Source organism: Musca autumnalis, unplaced genomic scaffold, assembly GCF_047663935.1.
Source record: "Musca autumnalis isolate F117 unplaced genomic scaffold, ASM4766393v1 scaffold_1, whole genome shotgun sequence".
Classification (NCBI taxonomy): Eukaryota; Metazoa; Arthropoda; class Insecta; order Diptera; family Muscidae; genus Musca; species Musca autumnalis.
This window is the reverse complement of record NW_027411644.1, coordinates 136,328-147,707: the sequence shown is the minus strand read 5'-3', so window position 1 is coordinate 147,707 and position 11,380 is coordinate 136,328. Positions and strand designations below refer to the sequence as shown.

The window sequence follows — 11,380 nt, the reverse complement described above, 5'->3', positions numbered from 1 at the left end:
AATGCCACATGAGACATCTAGTTATCAATACAATCACCAACTACATTATTTTGAGGGAGCTTTCTGATAAAAAAATCACACATCTTGAACAAGAACCGAACAAAACCAGAAGGAAAAGTTACCAATCTATCATAAAATTTGATACCACAATATGCCGCCAGGGTACAAAGATGAAATGAGTGAGTACAGAAAAGCACGACAACAATATTTATTGTTATAATTATAACACATAAGTTTCCCCCAAAAACGTATTGAAACACAAAGAAAAAGTCATTTATTAAATATACAAAAAAAACTTAAAATTTTTATCTCCAAACCTGCAAGGGAAAGTATCTATTTTACGTAATCAATCATTCCTAGACACGTGGTCTAGTTTTCTTTCACATAACCTTTCAATTTATACTAAAATTAACTTGCAAAGATATTTGGAAATTCAATTAACTAACTAGAGCATATTTTTAGGATCAAACGTTTTATTTTTATAAATGGTGTTATATTTACACCAAAAAGATAATCACTGTAATTCATATGTAAAAAAAACCTAAATTCTATAGATAATTTGTAAATAAATATAAAAAAATATTGATAGTTTTATAGTTCAATAAGGAAATAGATAAATAACAATAATGAATTGGGTATATAAATAACATAATAACTACAGAAATAACTAAGGTTATAATAATATAAATCGAACTATAAAAATATGAATATGATATTATATTTTTTCTGTTTAAACCTAAATTAGAATGTCACTAAAAAAATGTGAAATACATGAAACTATATAAATAATTATACATTATACATAAGAAATTGATTATACAATATAAAATATTATCAAAAAAATATATATAAACATTATACTTGATATAATAGTTAGTATTAAATTTGTAATAGATTGCATATAAAATATTTAAAAATGATTAAATATAGAAATTCATATATAAAGTCCTGAAAGTTAAATTTAATGTTTAAAAAAATGATTGAGTAAATTCCAAAAATGGTCTGAATAGGCATCATATAGTTGATTTACATTTATGGGGTATTTCTTATTGATAATTTTGGCGCCAGAAATACCAAGGATGGCTGTAAAGTCATAAGGGGCGGGTAGCCAAATGAGGTAAAATCATCTCAACCTCATCAGATGGAAATCTGTCGTGTAGACATTTTGATCAAAAAAGGCAAGAAGGTTTGTATTTAGATGACATATGTTTTCCATCTTTACTATTGTTTTCTTTTTATTCACAAATTTAAAAATCCGTTAGAGAATTTCATTCAGGTACAAAAAAATGTTATATGTACAGTCGATGCAGAAACAGAACCTACCCATTCCGGCGAGCTAAGCCGCAGCCAGACCATCTAGTACCTCATCTGCACGAATGACTATTACATATATGGCGCCCAACTTCCGAGCCACCCAAAAGTTTAGATTTTTTCCATATCCCAAACTCTGCATTGACTATATTTTGTAGGTCGGTATCCCAGCAGGATTTTTAAGATCCATACTATGTCGTACCGATATACAGATATAGAAAAATGTAGATTTACCAATTGAATTAGTGATACTACAATGGGAATGGAATCATATTTCATGGCTATATAGCTAAGTATATATTAGTTACTTTTCTGGCGTAGTTCCCACGAACTTCAAAAGGTACAGACCACCCAATTGTTTTGCTATTTTCAATATTTTAATCTAAGTACTGCCTTCTAAGAAAATTCCACCTTTTCCAATAAAAAAAACAACAGGATTTTGTTCAAAATAATACATACACTGTTTATCTGTTTATTTAAAAATAGACAAAAATAAATATATTTAAACAATTTTATTTTCTTGTTATTTATTTTTCTAATATTAATTAGAAAAGCCTAATATGATAGAAAATGTTTGAAAATTGTATACAGATTTCCATAAAACAAAATTAATTGAATAAAATTAATCACTATATGATGACCTAAATTCAGTCCAGAAATATATACAAAATTATTGAAAATATAAATATTAAAAATACAATTATTATTGAATTAACATTTTTATAAAAAAAAAATCAAAGTAAAGAACACAAAACATTATCCAAAAGAAAATCATCAAATACAAAAACATATGTATACAAAATTATAAAAAAAACATAAAAATTATACTAATATTACTAAATATTTACCTGAAAAGAAACAGAAAGAAAAAGAAATCAAGTATTAATATTTTATGTCAATATTTGCATATACAATTTAAATTTATAAAGATATTTAAAACAAAATTTTCTATCTAATCATACAACTAAATATTCAATTGGATATATAAAACACAATTAAATTTCCATAATATATTGCTAATTCAATGCACAATAATTAATCGGTTAATAATTCTGAATTCAACTCCTTTTTTGTACTCAGATTTATCTTGAACACATTTTCCTGACACTTTCTACAATGCCTAACAAGAATACGAATGCAATACCTACAAGATCATCAAGTAGAATTGCGGGAAAAACCAATCCTTCTGGAAACAGTTTAGATCAACCTACAGCTAGTACATCTCATACTGCAATTTTGAATAACTTTTTCCATCAACCAGGTTCTATTCCTACACATAGCAATACGCTACCCATATCTACTAATAATCAGCCTACATATAGTAGTAGTTTACCTAATCAACCAATAAATACCAACAACAACATGAATATTTCACAATCTTCTGCACAAGATGCAAACTCAACTATTGTTGGTACAGGTATACCACCACTCATGTCAATTAGGACATCGGTACCAACAGGTCCACAAAATTCTTCCTCACCAGCATCTACCACATCAGCACCTAGACCTTCTACTAGCAGCCTTACAGCAAACAATGCTACACTCCCAACTCTGCATGAGAACAACATTCTTGAAATACCAATTAACAGTAATAATGGCCCAAGTCTAAGAGAATTTATCAGTGCATCTGTGAGAATAGCACAGTCAGAAGCAATGCAAAACATGGAAAATAGGCTAGCACTTATGATTCCACAAGCAGTGATAAATTCTTTAGATTCGTTAAATATTACACAAGATCCCCCAAGAAATAGTTCAGTACCTCAGATACCAATTCCTCAACAACCAAACCATAACTTCCATCAGCAACAACAACGCCAACAACAACAACATCAGCATAACATACCTAACTATGTAGGAGTATCACAGGGTCAAGAAATCAACCAAAATTTAGCCTATAGTTTTAAACCCATGACACCTTTGCAAATGCAAAAATGGGGTTTAAAATTTGACGGTTCTTCAAAGGCGATCAGCGTTGAAGAATTCGTTTTTCGCGCAGAATCCTTACGATTGGATTATAATTGTCCTTTGGACATATTTGTAAAGGGTTTCCATCATTTGCTCTCAGGCAGAGCATATGATTGGCTTTGGCAGTTTCGACAGCAAAATCCACTGTGTGAATGGGGGTATTTAAAATATCATTTTACAAAGAAATTCAGGAATTTCGAAAGCGATTTTGAAATTCAAAGAAAAATAATGGATCGTCGGCAACTTTCGTCAGAATCAGCTGATATTTTCATATCAGAAATTGTAAAATTAAAGAATCAAATGCGCATTCCCATCCCTGAATTTGAGATTGTCAGGATTATCAAAGATAATCTTAAGGAGGGCTTAGTGCAATTAATATATGCCAAAAATATTGAGACAATCGATGACCTTATCGAAGAGTGCCGACGTGCAGAAGTCACTATTTCAAAACGCATGTCCTACCGTCAACAACAACCATATGTTAGAAGGCTACATGAATTGGAATTCAATAATCAGGATGAACAATATCCAGATATTGAAGCAATTCAGAAAACAAACATTCCAAACAAACAAATGATCTGTTGGAATTGTAAACAACTTGGACATTCATTCATAGAGTGCGAACTAGAACAGCGTAACATATTTTGTTACAAATGTGGGTTCAGTGGTGTGACGTCACCTAAATGCCCAAATTGCGTGGGAAACCCACAGAAGAACATGGGCAGAACTGGGACCTCATGTTCTCAGAAAGAACCAGCCCAGTAAATTCAACCATAACCAATATTGATTCAACCAAACATAACAACCAATTAGAACATGAAACACATATACTTCTTCCAAAACTAATACGCAACCTAGCAAACCCAACAAGAAAACTAAAACCGATTATTCCTTACGAGGAAAGGTTAGAGAAATATAATAAAATCAGGGATGTCATTTTCAAAGATTTCGAACCTAAAATCACAAAAAAGGTAGCCAAAGCCAGAAATGGCTATTTAAAAAGAAAATGCGAAAGAAAAGAGATAGCTTCTGCATGCATAGAAGTCGGTAACGACATCCGGCCATATTTGAATGTAAAGTTGAATGGGTTTGATTTCTCTGGCTTGATGGATAGTGGAGCATCAGTCAGCTGTTTAGGTAGAAACTGTATTGAGAATACAGAAAAGATGAATGTGCCTATTTTAAACTTCAAATCATGCATCAAAACCGCCGATGGGAAACAACAACAAATAATCGGTAAAATCAGGACTAGTGTACAGTGTGGAGACAAGGAAAAAGAAATGACCTTTTACCTAGTTCCAACCTTAAACCAGTGCCTCATATTAGGCTACGATTTTTGGAAAGAGTTTGATATTAATATTTCGTTTAAAATCAATGAAACCAAAGATTCTGAGAAACAGGCTTTTGAGATAGAAGAGGATACTAAAATGCACACTTTGTCGTACGAAGACAATGTTAAACTAGAAAACGCCAAGCTAACTTTTCGATGTTACACCAAATACGGCCTTGGGAAAACCCATCTTGAAAGCCATGTCATAGACATAGGAAATGCCACTGCAAAAAAGATGAGGTACTATCCCGTGAGCCCAGCCGTACAGAAGCTCATGTATGATGAACTAGATCGGATGTTAGATCTAGATGTCATCGAAGTAGCCAAAAACGCTGAGTGGAATAACAGAGTTACGTTAGTTATAAAGCCTAACAAGAATCGTCTATGTCTCGATGCGCGGGAATTGAATAAAGTCACGCGCAAAGACGCATACCCACTCCCGAACATAGATGGATTGCTTGCTAGGCTAGGTGACACCCACTTTATATCCGCAATAGATCTAAAGGACGCATTCTGGCAAATTCCTCTGGAGGAATCAAGTCGCCCGTTGACAGCATTCACAGTTCAAGGAAGGCCACATTACCAATTCAAAGTAATGCCCTTCGGACTGTGCAATGCTGCTCAACGGATGTGTCGACTTATGGACAAGGTGATTCCTCCAGAGTTGAAAGACCGAGTTTTTGTGTACCTGGACGATCTATTGGTGGTTTCTCAGAGCCTTGATGTCCACGTCGAGATGTTAAAAATTGTTGGCAACCGTTTAACAGAAGCTGGCTTAACCATTAATATGGAAAAGTCCAAATTCTGTTATAAAGAGTTGAGGTACCTCGGCTATATTGTTGGAGCAGGTAAGCTCAAACCTGACCCAAGTAAAATTGAAGCGATCATTAATATCAAACCTCCAAAAACGCAAAAAGATGTGCGAAAGTTTCTAGGTACAGTCGGATGGTATCGTAGATTCATCCACGACTACTCCACACTAACAGCGGCATTAACCGATTCTCTTAAGAAAACTCCTAAATTTCAAATGACTAAAGAAGCCTTAGAATCGTTCGAAAAGCTTAAACTTTGCCTTGTTTCTAGTCCCGTTCTTTCTAGCCCAGACTTTTCTAAACCATTTTATGTGCAATGTGATGCATCAAATGTCGGCGTTGGGGCTGTTCTTTTTCAGAAAGATAATGATGACATGGAACATCCCATAGAGTATTTTTCAAAGAAATTGAACAGTGCCCAACGAAATTATTCGACTACAGAAAAGGAATGTCTTGCGGTTATACTGGCTATAGAACGTTTCAGGCAATATATCGAGTTGATGGACTTCACAGTCATCACCGATCATTCCAGTCTACAATGGCTGATGAGCCAAAAGGACCTGAATGGACGACTAACAAGGTGGAGCTTAAAACTCCAAGGTTATAGATTTTCTATTGAGCACCGTAAAGGCGTTAAAAATGTAGTACCTGACATGTTGTCTCGTCTCAATATGGACGAAATAGACATGGATTCTACTACATATATAAATTTTGATTCCGAAGAATTTAAAGGCGAAACATATTTAAATTTAGTAGATACAATTGAACAAAATAAGGATCGGCTACCAGACCTTAAAGTTTCTGATGGCATAGTTTATAAAAGGGTTAAATTTAATAATGATAATGTCGAGAATGAAGAAGAATGCTGGAGAATTTGGCTTCCAGAAAAACTGACAGAAGAAATAATTAAAAAATCACATGAGAAAGACACTTGTCATAGTGGCATGGGAAAGACACTACATAATATACGGCAATACTTTTATTGGCCGTCTATGGCCACCAATATAAAAGAGTACATACAAAACTGCGATGTATGTAAAGAAATTAAACATCCCAAACAAGTATTGAGGCCGCCAATGGGAAATGAGGTTGTAACTCAACGACCCTTCCAAAAGATTTACATTGACTTTTTGGGACCATATCCCAGAACAAAGTCAGGTAAATCCTATATCTTTATTGTTTTAGATCATAAAACAAAATTCGTTTTATTAAAAGCAATGACGAAGGCTACCACAGTTCATGTGAACAAATTTCTAATTGAGGAAGTCTTCTATAAGTTTGGCGTGCCGGAATATATACATTCTGACAATGGAAATCAGTTTACGTCAGAAGCATTTAAGGAAATGTTAAAATTATTTGGCATAAAACATATTAGGTCTGCCATACACGCACCGCAATCTAATGCGAGTGAGCGTGTAAACCAAAACATTCTCAGCAGCATAAGAAGCTACCTAAATGAAGACCAAACTAAATGGGACGAAAAATTACCCAAAATTGAATGTGCATTACGGTCAACTCTTCACACATCAACAGGCACATCGCCATATTTTGCCCTTACTGGCTACAACATGATTACACATGCCGATGCATATAAAATCCTCAAAAAACTCAATGCTTTGGAAGACGGTACAATGGACATTTTACCTGTATCGGATAGAATGCAGATTTTGCACCATAAAATAAACAAGAAGATTCACGAAGCATATGAGAGGAATGTGAAATCATATAACAAGAGAAGTCGTGTAATAACTTTCCAACCTGGCCAAGAGGTTTTCAGAAAGAATTTCGTGCAAAGTAACTTTGCAAAAGGCATAAATGCGAAATTGTGCAAACCTTGGCTGAAGTGCAGAATACGAAAAGCACTTGGAAATTGTTACTACGAGATAGAAACACTAAAGGGTAACCTAATTGGCACCATTCATGCCCAACATTTGAAACAATAAGCGACCTCAATTATCTAATCTACAAATCTTCGCATAGTATATACACTTATAGTATTTCTCACCGATATAAATCCACTGGTACATATCATTGTTGAATTTAGTCCACGTTGTTGTTGATTTCCTGCCAAGAAAACTCCATTTTGTCATTCAATCCGTTTTTAGACAACCGTCTGCATTCAGTTTGTTAACATTCCATCTAAAAAAAAAATAAAGAAAACTTTAATAACAAACCAAAACGATAATTGACCTGAAAACAAACAAAAAAACATATTAGTGTCACCAAAAATTCAAAATGCAAAAATTACTTATCTTTCTGCCACACAAGACGATTTAAAACAACAACAACGTAATTCACACTCATTCTCAAATATCGGCAGGTAACAACAGTCACTGACCATTTTATCCTTCTGCGTTGTATTGATGATGATTTTATCGCCACACAAATTTTTGCCATACACCCACACAAGAGAGTCAAAAAAGGGGCACACATTTCATAATACCTAAAATAAAAATACATATTCAGAAAATGTTCTAATGAAGCTAGTCAATTGGAAAAATGCTGACCTGTTGATTCATGTATAAAATTTGAACAATATCCTCACGAAATTTCTTCCCTCATCTTGAATATTGTTCATAATGCTTAACACGGTGACTTGTAACATTGGTAGTGGCACAGATGGCCTGCAAATTTCCTTATGTCATTACAGATTTTTCGATTGAAGTATGTCCATAAGCATAACACAATTAGATGAAATGCAATAACACCATGAAAATGGTAACCAAAGCACCAAAGACAAATCCCAATGTGATAGTCAGGTAGAATTACAATCTCCCTCACGATGGTATTTCATTATCTTATTTGTTTATACGACTCCACGCAATGTGTACAAGATCGTATACTTGGGTCTCCATACATTTTAGTTAATGTGTTCATACATCCTTGCCCATTACGCACAGGTAACAAAACCTAGTGTTCTTGTAGAGAATAACCCATGCAATATGTACCTGAAAAGACAACAATTCAAGATATTAGGGTCACCAAAATAATTCGAACTGGATTATACTCTCCTGATGGTTTAAACGATGCATATGCAGCCACCTCAAAAAGACAACAAATGCATCTTGTGTGTATGTGTGTGCGCAAAAAAAAACGCATCAATGAAATGTAGTCTTTTTCCAAGAATCCAATGTCTGGTCAGAGCAAACCGTATCCTTTTTGCATGATGCATGTTGATGGCAAATAACTTGCAATCTTTCCTTCCTTTATGTTGGTATCCCATTGTAGCCATGAACACAAAACACCTACATGCAATAAACACAACGTTAGAAACAATTTGTAGTTGAATATGCGAAATACTTACCAGCAAACAATATTGCCATGAATCCCAATTCATTTACACTTCACGGGTTTCGTGAAATGCAATTGGCTTTGTGATAGCCACATATATTGGCTATTATTCCATTTTTACGTATTTTCTATTTCTGCGGCATAATTTTGATAATTTTGCATTTCTTCAAAGAAAATAAAATGTAAACAAATGTCCGTCCACTATACAGTGTTGGTTAACGTAATTTTTTTTTGTTGTCATAAAATTAAAATACGTTCCATGACCCATACGAACAGTAGTACGTTTACACATGCGTATATTAGTATGTTTATATTTAGCCCTATTTACATGTGACTTTGATTAACAAAACTATTTTTTTTTAATTGGTATCATGCTAATAGAGGTCGAAGCAAATGTCAAACGTAATGTGGTGGTAAATAAATTGTTTTAAAACATAAACAAATTTCCGACAGCTTGATGGAGTTTAAGTTAATGTTGTATCATGTAACTACTTATGGCCTAAAGGCTTTGTTACGATGAAAGAATTAAATTTCTTAATGCTGTGATCTTTACGTAGCCTGTCGAATATATCTTCGTCCGCACAATGACCAAAAATGGAATGTGTTAAATCTTTAACAACATTTGTGCCATTAACAAAACCAAACATCAAAATTCATTCACAATAACGCATTGCTTATATACGTGAATTGCTTATATACTTTTTATGTGTGATTTTATTCACAATAGTGCATTTTGACAACTAGCGTGTGGTACCTGTATTATCACGCCATGGTCTGCACCATTACAATTTGATAGCAGGTTTACATTGGACATTTGATTTTTGGTTGGTTTGATTTTGATTGGTTGGTTGATGATAGATCTATACTCAATATAGCCCAGCTCATAATATTAATAATAAAGATAGTATTAGCAACATGTTTACACTCTGTTTAACTTTTGAAAATCATATCCATGTGTGAATATAAAGTCATAATAATATTCTGCGGAGTTGTAAATATTTAGAACAAATATTTCACTTCTAAATTATGAAAAAAAAGGTAATCGAAAGTGAAACTTATTTATTTCTTTTGATTTATTACCTATAAAGTTAAACGACAGTTCGACTTTGGGCTTCGTCAAATCACTTAAAAATTAGACTTATATATCCCTAGTCAAAAATTAGGTTCCACCAGAGTCGCAATTTGATCGATGATGACAGTATATTCTGAATTCAAAATGTCACCCTGTACGTACACCACGTTTGATCAGCCATTTCCTTCAATCAGTGAACAAGACAAGTCGCAGTAAATTTTCTATCACTATCTCTGAGATTAAGTTGAGGTTAATTTTTGAAACTAAGAGCGACATTAACTTTTTAAAATATTATATACTATCACATTGTGAACGTGGTGCACGAAGAAATTATTTAATAAAGACGATAAAATCGTCATAATTTTCATTATAATTAATTACCAAACATCATCCTGGGTAAGCAATGCTCCTACAATATTCCATGTCATATTTCATGTAAGGTAATTATTTTTTTTTATATTTCTCGTTAAGAATATTGTGGTTTCAATCTTATGAACATTATAGTAGGATTGACCACAATATTCCATAAGGTAAACGTAACATCACCATTGAAATTAAATTTGTGGTCCAAAATACGATGTATAGATGGTGATACCAAAATGCCACATGAGACATCTAGTTATCAATACAATCACCAACTACATTATTTTGAGGGAGCTTTCTGATAAAAAAATCACACATCTTGAACAAGAACCGAACAAAACCAGAAGGAAAAGTTACCAATCTATCATAAAATTTGATACCACAATATGCCGCCAGGGTACAAAGATGAAATGAGTGAGTACAGAAAAGCACGACAACAATATTTATTGTTATAATTATAACACATAAGTTTCCCCCAAAAACGTATTGAAACACAAAGAAAAAGTCATTTATTAAATATACAAAAAAAACTTAAAATTTTTATCTCCAAACCTGCAAGGGAAAGTATCTATTTTACGTAATCAATCATTCCTAGACACGTGGTCTAGTTTTCTTTCACATAACCTTTCAATTTATACTAAAATTAACTTGCAAAGATATTTGGAAATTCAATTAACTAACTAGAGCATATTTTTAGGATCAAACGTTTTATTTTTATAAATGGTGTTATATTTACACCAAAAAGATAATCACTGTAATTCATATGTAAAAAAAACCTAAATTCTATAGATAATTTGTAAATAAATATAAAAAAATATTGATAGTTTTATAGTTCAATAAGGAAATAGATAAATAACAATAATGAATTGGGTATATAAATAACATAATAACTACAGAAATAACTAAGGTTATAATAATATAAATCGAACTATAAAAATATGAATATGATATTATATTTTTTCTGTTTAAACCTAAATTAGAATGTCACTAAAAAAATGTGAAATACATGAAACTATATAAATAATTATACATTATACATAAGAAATTGATTATACAATATAAAATATTATCAAAAAAATATATATAAACATTATACTTGATATAATAGTTAGTATTAAATTTGTAATAGATTGCATATAAAATATTTAAAAATGATTAAATATAGAAATTCATATATAAAGTCCTGAAAGTTAAATTTAATGTTTAAAAAAATGATTGAGTAAATTCCAAAAATGG

General features: G+C 32.4%; 1 long non-coding RNA gene across 1 annotated transcript; it reads right to left on the bottom strand.

The window, feature by feature from the left end:
• Positions 1-1,748: 1,748 nt before the first annotated feature.
• Positions 1,749-10,585, bottom strand: LOC141397481 (uncharacterized). The gene is made up of 5 exons (XR_012411412.1): positions 8,723-10,585; positions 7,926-8,663; positions 7,667-7,861; positions 7,424-7,557; positions 1,749-2,159 (listed from the first exon to the last, which is right to left on the bottom strand). It is a non-coding gene; the product is annotated as an uncharacterized lncRNA (long non-coding RNA).
• Positions 10,586-11,380: the final 795 nt, after the last annotated feature.